This window comes from Triticum dicoccoides, chromosome 2B (assembly GCF_002162155.2).
Source record: "Triticum dicoccoides isolate Atlit2015 ecotype Zavitan chromosome 2B, WEW_v2.0, whole genome shotgun sequence".
NCBI classification, from domain to species: domain Eukaryota; kingdom Viridiplantae; phylum Streptophyta; class Magnoliopsida; order Poales; family Poaceae; genus Triticum; species Triticum dicoccoides.
Genome location: NC_041383.1, coordinates 763,208,319 through 763,217,532, shown reverse-complemented (window position 1 = coordinate 763,217,532; position 9,214 = coordinate 763,208,319). Strand labels below are relative to the sequence as shown.

The following is a 9,214-nucleotide window of genomic DNA, read 5'->3' as shown; positions in this document are numbered from 1 at the left end:
CTTTTTCAGATTACTGATCTGCTTAGGAGAGCGCTTCTGACAAAGCAAGTCTTAATTGAACTTTATTTTGATGCTGCTATCCTGCCGAATACTACGGACATGTGTGTGCCCCCTGAAAATATGTTGGTAAACCTGGCACTTGGAGACGATCCCAACTTCAAAGCCGTCAAGGTAAGGCTTGTTCATGCAAAGGCTGATTCAGTGCTATATGCTCAAGCTGGACAAGATTTCATTGATATTGTCTTCCGACTCCTTAGCACTCCACTTGGAACCATATACACTGAAGAATTTCAGTCAGCTACCCCAATCTGGATGCATTGACAATATCTACAAGAGTGTGGCTGGAAGTGTAAAACAGGAGTTCAAAGCTTACTTCTATCCCCATTACAAGCGCCTTTCTTTGGCTACATCAGTACTGTGCTGCAAGTAGAAGAATTAGTTCGTCAGACCTTGTGATTGGATCCACTAGTTGTTATTAGTTGAATCCCGAATCCCCTATTGATAGAACCTATATCTTAAAACAGGCTTTCGCCCTGCTTTATATATAAAGCAACACAACCAGGTTACACGGCCGAGCGATACAGAGTAGTGAGGTAGCCCTCTTACTCTGTAGGGACACTCAGGAGGAATTCTGTTAGGGTTCAGAAAGGACACTTTTGATCTAGATTGGCTGTTGGCCAATACTTTATTAGTGCGGAACTAACCCAACGGAACATCCAATTTCAGTGGGAACTTATAGTGGTCTACGGCCTAGCAGACCACTCTAAATCTGTTGGGTTTTTGGCTGAACTTCACGATAAAATCACTAGGGCGGTGCATCCGGTTGTTGTCGGCGGTGACTTCAACCTGATGAGAACCATGGATGACAAAAACAAGTACTTGCACCTAGTTAACCTTTAACTACTTGACACGTTTAACAATTGGATCGCGGATGTGGAACTGCAAGAATTAGACCGGGTCGGTGCCAGCTACATATGGACGGACCCGACCCAATGTGTCTTAGATCGGGTCTTTGTGTCTCCAGAGTGGGAGCACAAATTCCCATCTTGCTCACTTGCGGCAATGACTCGCCTAGGGTCGGATCATTGCCCGCTGGTTTTAGATTCCGAGGAGGCTCGCGCCAAGAGGCGGGTGAGGTTCTATTTCGAGCTTCGGTGGCTCGAACACCCTGGTTTTGGTGATGTGGTGCGGGATTGTTGGCAGCGGGGCGTGTTGCCAACCTCCTCACGGCACGGTCCTTTAGCTGACTCAATGGATAAATGGCAGCACTGTATCCTGAAGATGTGCCAACATTTGCGCGGCTGGGGTGCAAATGTTGGGGGGTGCGTGGCTTTGTTTGCTGCAATCACTTATATTGTATTTATGCCTAAGTATATACCAATAGTAGTTTGGTAAATATGAATGTGCATGCAAGTATGGACCTTTTGTTAGTGGTGAAATGTTCTAAATTAGTTGAAGTTCTAGCTTTATTCTGGGGGGTTTTTCAAAATTTCAAAACATCTTTTCTGCATGGTTTTCACCAAATGTTGGTTTTCATGTGATATTCTTCCAACTTCAATAACTTTGACGAGCGTAGAAAAATAGTTCAACATCTACAAAACCAAACTAGTTTCATCACACTAGTCATAAATATATTTACATATTATACACCCTTCGTTTCCTTTTACTCCGCATATAAAATTTGTTTGAAGTCAAATTACGCAAAGTTTGACCAAAATTTATATTAAAAATTATCAACATCTATCATACTAAAGTTATATAGTATGATAATTAATTTCATCATGCATCTAAACATATTAATTCCATACTGTGAATATTGATATTTTCTCATATGAAGTTAGTCAAACTTTCTGAAATTTGAATTCACACAAATTTAATATGCGGACCAGAAAGAAATGGAGGAAGTATATATTTGATATCATAGATGTTTAATATGTTTTTCTGTAGACCTTGTCAAATTTAAAACATTTAACTTAGGAAAAAAATAGAACTTCAATTAATTTAGAATGGAGGAAATATATAATAATATATTTTTATCTACATATATTTCCAGGACCTTTTAGCAAATATATGATGAAGCTTTTTGTTAGAAGATATGTTGTACTAGCTATTAAGCAAGCAATATCGGGTCTTGTTAATGGGAGGGTTGTTTTGGCTCCGCGGTGCATTTGCCCTCTAAAGAACAGTAAATTCAAAACAAATAGTAAATAAATTTTAAAAAAACTAATTTTTTTTATAGATGTTCATGTTAGTGTCGCAAGCATCCTTGACAATTTTCATGCGAAACGAAGTAGCGGTGTTTTGTTGATGAAAAAAAAAGTTGGGTGTAACATTTGGGGTTCAACTCGTTTTCCTTTTGTGAAGGCCAAAATGCTCTAAGCTTTTCACCTAATTTTTTGTAGGTAGCATTTGGATGTGACTATGAACACATCAATTTTTTTGGATTTTTTTTACATTTAAAAAAGCTTTTTTTTCACGTTCTCCTAAGAGACGAATTGGATTTCTGCTCGTTAATAGAACTAGCCGATGCTCCGCGCGTTGATGTGGAACCTTACTAAAATGCATAAATAATTGCTATAAAAACAACTAAAACTAATGAAAAGCAAATGTAAGTTTAAAAAACATATGAAGCATATAAAAATAGAAAAAAAAGGAGTTGCAATTAAAAGAGTATCATGTCTAACAAAATGTGAAGGATGAACTCTAATGCAAAAAATAAGTTATGACTGACATGCATGAATTTATGATGTGGCAATACTTAATGCATAGAGTAATGAAAAAATGTATTTTATGGCTTGCATGCTTGACTTGCTTATCTAGCCTAGTTGCATGTCTAGGAAAGATAGGTAGTGGGTTATACTCCCTCCGTTTCTAAATATAAGTCCATTTTAGAGATTTGAATATGCTACATACAGATGTATATAAACATGTTTTAGAGTGTAGATTCAATCATTTTGCTCCGTGTGTAGTTCATATTGGAATCTCTAAAAAGGACTTATATTATTTACGAACGGACGGAGTAACTATTTAGGAATTGAAGATATTTAGATCTTTATTTTTAGGAAAATGCTATCTCTCAATCGGCGGATGTTTGTCTGTGCGTCCACCCTAGCCGTCAGATTTGGTTTTGATCAAACGACTAAACAATCTTTATTCTGGTACAGTTCTTGCAACCCACCCCTTGTTTCAGTTGGCCTCACCGAAACAAATGGTTTGTTGCAGATCGAGCACTCGCGACCAGCAGTCAAGTCGAGCGCCCTTGCCTATAGATCATAGTCGTGAGCGCATCCATCGGATCTCCGCCGCCAAACGCCTCCCGGCAACCGAATCGGGTGAGACCCACCACGCAGACATGGAGCACCAACAACCTCACCATCGTTCCGGCATCACCAGCGCTAGCAACAGCCACATCACCACGCCGCACTTCCATGTGCACTACAAGTTTCTGCAACAACAATGTTGTTGCGGAACAGCGGCATCAAAAGACGACTGTGTTAGTGCGCGATGCGGCCGGAGATATTGTTGCAACTTTTGCAACAAGGGTCTTGTTACAAAAGATTAGACGCAGCAGGAGATGTGTTTGCAATTTTTGCAACAAAGGTCTTGTTGCAGAAAATTAGAGAAAAAGAAATTTCGCAACAAAAGTCTTATTGCATGAAATTAGAGAAGAACGGGTTTCACAAAAAAGATCTTATTGCAGGAAATTGCGGAAGAGAAGGTTTCGCAACAAGCATATTGTTGCAAGAAATTAAAGAAGAGGAATTGACAGCTCAAGTCACAGAATCGAAATGCTCGCGAGGCGGTGGATCTTTTTAAAAGATTCACCAGCCGACGCGTAGGGCATCGACAAATCCTAAACGGCGCTCTAAGCGCCCAGGTGGGATTCGAACCCGCGCCGCCAGGATTAATGCACATCGTGATGACCACCCCTCCTACTCAACTTTCTGTGATACTGTGTAACTTCTTCCTTTTTTATTCTTTCTAGTTCTTTTTTTTTATTTCTTTATTTCTTCTTTTTCTTTTCTCTTTCTAATTCGACGCAAAATGTTCACTGGATTTTCTGAACCTTTTTTTTCTAATTGGATGAACGGTGTTAGGAAATCGGTGAACTTTTGTAAAATTCCATAAACTTTTTTGAAGTTGATGAACTTTTTTCAAAATCGGTGAACTTTTTTTCAAATTCGATGAACTTCTTGTTAAATTCTTGAACTTTTTTTGAAGTTTGTGTACTTTTTTTTCAAAACTAATGAACTTTTTTCAAACCGGTGAACTTCTTTTATCAAATTCGATGAACTTTTTTCTAAAATCGATGAACTTTTCTTGAATGGATGAACATTTTTTAGAAATTCGTGAACAATTTTTTTAAGTTTGTGAACTTTTCTTTCAGAATTTGTGAACATTTTCGAATTTATGAGTTTTTATATTATTTAGGATTTTTCAATATTTTCTTCTTTTCAAGAATCAGCGGTTGACCGGTCAATTCAAAACTAATGAACTTTTTTCAAACCGGTGAACTTTTTTATCAAATTTGATGAACTTTTTTCTAAAATCGATGAACTTTTCTTGAATGGATAAACATTTTTTAGAAATTCGTGAACTATTTTTTTAAGGTTGTGAACTTTTCTTTCAGAATTCATGAACATTTTCGAATTTATGAGTTTCTATATTTTTTTGGATTTTTTATATTTTTTTCAAGAGTCAACGGTTGACCAGTCAACTGTTGACGGTCAACTGCGATCGACGGAACGAGGCGATCTGCGCGGAGGAAGTGAACGAGGCAACTTGGGCCGGCCCAGTTTGAGGGCGTGTATGCGCCAGTACCTCAAACGGGCGCCGAAGGCGCTCTTTAGGCAAAATCACTAGTTGACCGGTTTGAAAAGCGTGAATCTCACAGAAGAAAAGAGAATAATAAAAAGCGTTTCTTTGTGCAAAAAAAAATTCAATTTTTGTTTATCAAAAAGCTAAGGAAGACCTTTGGAAAACCAAAATAGGAAAAAAAAACCCGCTAAAAGGCCGAAAACGCGTGCGAAAAAATAAAAAACAAAATTCACAGCAGAGCGCGGCGCATGACGAACGGTTGAAAGCGCGACAAGTGGCGCTGATCGTTGCGAGGCTCCCGAACGAGCACTCGTTAACTAGTTGCTCTCCCCTTTAGGAGCTCCCTAGTGCTAACTGCAAAATTTTAGGTGAAAAGCTTACAGCATTTTAGCCTTCACAAAAAAAAAAACACGTTGAACGCTTAATCCTGAGCAGGGCGGCTCGCAGCCTCGGCCGCACCTCACCGGCGGAGCGGCGGACCACGCCATCGCGCCACGCTCGGAGTCTAGCTCGCGCATGGACGCCTTGCCCGGCCTCTGCAGGACAAACGACCGTTCCATGTACATGACGATGTCGAGGATCATGAGGACGGCACGGCCGTGCTTCTTCCACTCGCCCAGCAGCTCCCGCAGGAACTCGGCGTCCGGCACGGAGGCGGAGCGGTCCAGAGACTCTGCGACCTTGTCAACAACCCCCGCCGCCATGCTCGTGGCGACCTGGGTGTAGAGCACCTCGCCATGGCCGAGGTTGACCAAGTCGTGAGCGCACCTGCAGGGGATCGAAAACACAGGACTCGGTCAGATCGATCGACATAACCGGCGAGACGATGAACATGAACGGTGATGGATCTTTAGAAGGTCTTGAAGTTGAGGCCATTGGTGTCTCCGGCGTACCCTTGCCGGAAGGCGGAGGAGAGCACCAGGCACGAGTTAACGGCGAGGTTGGGGTCGGCGGCCGCGGCTTGGCGTTTGAAGGGCTGGATTCGTGGCAACGGACGGCGTATCGTCGTCGTCGGCGCCGTCTGGACCGTCGCGTGCGCGGGGATGGGGAACATCTCATGGGCTAGGCCGTGGTGTAGAGATTGGACAACGGTTATATAGGTGAGATAGGCCTCGATAACCCGGAAATGCCGTTTGGAGGCCGAGCACCATGCAGGCCGTAATCCGGCTCGTTAGTCGTTGTGGGGATCAGCTGCCGTCCCATATTATTCCGACGTATTTTAATCTGGCACCTTTTTACACCACACTGTATTCTTAAATTGTGCACAGTGCTATCCCATGTTAATGACGCTGCCCTGCCAAGCTGTTCACACGTTCCATCGTCTCACCCACCTTGTCCACACAGTGCAAGGAGTTCACGAACATGGGCAGGATTTATGTGTCAGTCTTGCTATTTGTGAGACGCTAGAACATACGCAACAACCACACCATCTAGTGATGTGCCATTTAATCGCTTTCCGAACGTTAGGATTTATGCCCAGAATTACTTGAGTGGACCAATTAAGTTATTCATTATTGCCGGATGAACGTTGGATTTATGCCCTGAATTAGTTGAATGGAACATGTGAATCTTTTTTTTAAAAAATGAACCAGTTGTTCTCAAACCGGTTATACTATTAGTTCAACTCTTGCAAAAAAAAATCACATTGTCCAAAGGAAAATTTCATGTATTTAAGAAATAATTTGTTCATTTGTGTAACAAAATCTTGATGCATTTTTCAATAATGTTCTTCTCTGTGAAAAACTGTTCATGTGTTTCAACAACCAAAAAATGTTCGCTCGTAATGTACTAACAACCGTTACAACAAAATGTCCATTTTTTATTAAATTTTTCCATTTTGTTTCCTTTTTGTTTTTTGTGGTGCCCAAGTGCCCAGTCTCGAGCTCTAGGGTGAAAACTTAGGCCTGACCTGAGATGGTTATACCTGGCAATGGTAGTGTACTTATATCGTAACCTTTTTGAAGGCATTGCCCGGATATGCTCAGACTAGTTTTTCAAGGTGAAAACTTAAAATATGGCCTTCGATGGTCGGATCCGGTGACGTCGACGTTTGGGCGTCGCTTCCTTCCTAAGGGCGTTGCTGTTGAAGAACATGGACATCCTTGTCCTTGTATTGTCATGAAATGGTTGGTGCGGATATAATCATTGTTGTAGTTTGTCAAAAAAATTCCTCTCACTTAGGGATACTTTTGGTCTTATATGACTTTGCTATTTGCCGGCGGGCTTTGTGTGTGTTGGTGTTGGATGTGTACATTCTAGCTATGCAGAAGCCGGGTGTGTACTCATTATGTTTGTATTCACTTGATACTTCATCTTGAATCAATAAAATGCACCCTTTATCGAAAAAATGTTCATCACATTCTTAATAATTGTTAACTGTGTACTGAGAATATAATGTACAATATGTATCAAGAAATTGTTAACTGTGTACAATGTGTTCACTGTGTATTTTAGCAATATATGTGACAATTCTTCAAAATTGGAAGAATAACTTCATATATACTCAATACTTTTATCCTCGTAATATATGTGAGCAATTCTTCAAAATTTGAAGAATAACTAGTGAAATATTTTTTCTACAAAAGATATATGTGGGAATGAAATTTATAGATGCACAATTTTTTCCCTATTTGACTTGTGCACATATACACGTGTGGTGTGCTACGAGAAATAGAAACAGCACATTTTCCCCTATGAAAAATAGTAGAAACAGATTGAACTAAAAAAATAGAAACAACATATTGTGTGCTATTTTTTTACCAGCGTATGGTGTGTTATTAGGCGCTGCAGATTTAAAAAAATGTAGTTAGGCGATGACGTGTGGTGCGGCGAACAACAAATGCAAGCGGAGATTCTAAAATAAATAAAACAAATGTAAGCGGAACGTTCTCCAAATGCACCCAGAAAGCACATCATGTTCGCAAGCATCAGCCTCAAAGGAGGCCCACGTATAAATCGAGAACAGGAAAGAATGGCACAGGTGTATTTCTCCTAAATATCTGGGTATAGCGCTTGAAAAGTCTGAAGGCACCGATTCTAAAGTGACAACGCTCGATTGAGATAACGGCCACCATGGAGATCAGCCTCCAAAACGCCTTTCCCTCGATAACCCACTTATATTAGGGTTTCGTCTGCAAGTAACAGAGATCCCTATGGAGCTCCTAAAGGCATTTCCTATTTAGCGCCAGTTAACGTGCATTTTCGTTAACTGGCGCCTGTGGCGTCCATAAATGGGCCGGCCCATCTAGGCGCCAGTTGACTTTTCTTTTTTAAAAATTCTGTGAACTTTTCTAAATATCTATGAACTTTTTAAAAATTTCAAAAGTTTTTTTTAGATTGACGAACTTTTTTGAATATCGATGAACTTTTTTGAAATTTGATGAACATCTTTTTGAAAATGAATTAACTTTGTATTTATTGATGAAATTTTTTTAAGTTCAATGAACTTTTTCTAAAAATACATGAACTTTTTTGAATTTCTATGAATTTTTTCAAATTTAATGAATTTAAAAAAAATGAATGAGCTTTTTCCAAATTGGATGAACTTTTTTTCAATTTGAATGAATTTTTTTCAAATTGATGAACTTTTTTCAAAATTCTTGAACCTTTTTTTAAAGAAATGAACTTTATTTAAATGGATGAACTTTTTTCTTTAAATCTGTAAACCTTTTTTGATTTCATATTCTTATTTTTGTAACAAAAAAATAAAAAACAATCTGGGGCAGCATGCTAGAGGGCCAACTCATGCTAGCAGCGCTGCAGGCGTCGGATCGTTAACGGGCGCCTGCAGCGCTGCAAAGGAGCTCCTGCTCCTCAAGGGGAGATCAATTAGTTAACGAGCGCTTCTTCGGGAGCCTAGCAACGATCAGCGCCACTTGGCGCGCTCTCAGTCATTCGCCACGTGTCGCGCTTTGGGCATTCCCTCCGGATTTTGTTTTTATTTTTATTTTTCGCACGCGTTTTCGGCTTTTTAGCGTTTTTTTGACGTTTTGGTTTTCCGCCGGTCTTCCTTTGCTTTTCGATCCAATTTTGGCGGGAAAAACATGTTTTCTTTTCTTTTCGCGAGAGTCACGATTTTGCTTCCGCGCCGTGCCTCTCGGAAACGGGAAAAATGCGTTTTTGTTTTTTTTCTCTTTCGCGAGAGTCACGGTTTTGCTTCCGCGAGAGGCACGATTGTGCTTTTGCGAGAGCCACGGCCATGCCTCTCGGAAACGGAAAAAACGCTTTTTCTAAAAAACAAAATCTTTCGCGAGAGTCACGATTTTACCCTATAAAAGGGTCGAACTCGTATAATTTCAGCGAGTATACGGGTTCGGTCCGTTTTTCTAGTCAGAATAGACACCGTATCCGCGGGCCGTCCCGTAAAAAATTTACGTTGCCCGAAAAAAGTCCCTCT

General features: G+C 40.4%; 1 pseudogene; it reads right to left on the bottom strand.

Annotated features, from left to right (window-relative positions):
• Positions 1 to 5,151: 5,151 nt before the first annotated feature.
• LOC119361349 lies at positions 5,152 to 5,872 on the bottom strand (annotated as a pseudogene).
• Positions 5,873 to 9,214: the final 3,342 nt, after the last annotated feature.